This window comes from Tigriopus californicus, chromosome 9, assembly GCF_007210705.1.
Source record: "Tigriopus californicus strain San Diego chromosome 9, Tcal_SD_v2.1, whole genome shotgun sequence".
NCBI lineage: Eukaryota > Metazoa > Arthropoda > Copepoda > Harpacticoida > Harpacticidae > Tigriopus > Tigriopus californicus.
The window spans coordinates 8,689,398-8,690,177 of NC_081448.1; the positions used below are offsets into that span (position 1 = coordinate 8,689,398).

A 780-nucleotide genomic window follows, 5' to 3' on the forward strand; every position below is an offset into this window, starting at 1 on the left:
TTCCCTCGCGCTTTTTTCCACCAGTTATCAAGCGACACTGCCACCTCGGAGGGAACTTGGAAGTGGATGGCAGCGGCGAAGTCCAGCGGGGGGAGGCGAGACACGGACGGCCACAGACTCTGGGGACGGCTCCTGAGTCTTCAGGCCAAATGTAACATTTTGCGCACACACCCGTCGGGTCAGGTTAGCAGCCAGCCACGGAGCGAGATAGCGGGCGAGCGTATGCAATATCACTCCGGGAAAGCAGCCTCCTCGCCCCCTCCGTCCCAAATATTGTGGTCCGATCCCGATTGAGCTTGGACTTGGCCGACTTGGCCCCCAAACGGACGAACAAATTATCACCTTCTGTCACCCTCCAGCCAACGAACGACCTACGCGACCTACCTATACAAGTCAAGGGTGTGGGCGTGCCTTTTAGTATTCTCCAGTCCTTGTTGACGAGCCGGAGTTGGAGCCCTTGAGTTGGACAGGCGTGTTGAGGTGACCATGGGCAACATACACACCGTCGGGCCCAATGAGGCCCTGATTGTATCAGGTAAGAACCCCCCCGAATGGCAACACCCCTTTTGAGCACGCGCACACGCACACGCACTCTCAAACCCCGATGGGCGTGGCATGTCGAGTTTCCATGATGGACGCATGCATGTATCCCATGATCCCTCAACCATCCGTGGATCCCAGCACTCTCCCGCTGCGTCTTTCTTTTCATGTGGGTGTTCCAACATGACAGGACTCTCTATGACGAGAGATAGTTGGGATTAACATTCTTGTTCATTGACT

At 56.0% G+C, this 780-nt stretch overlaps 1 protein-coding gene across 1 annotated transcript in view; it reads left to right on the forward strand.

Annotated features, from left to right (window-relative positions):
* The window catches only part of LOC131887322 (flotillin-2-like), a 4,312-nt gene that overhangs the window by 522 nt on the left and 3,010 nt on the right, over positions 1-780 (forward strand). The gene's annotated exons all lie outside the window — the stretch shown is intronic.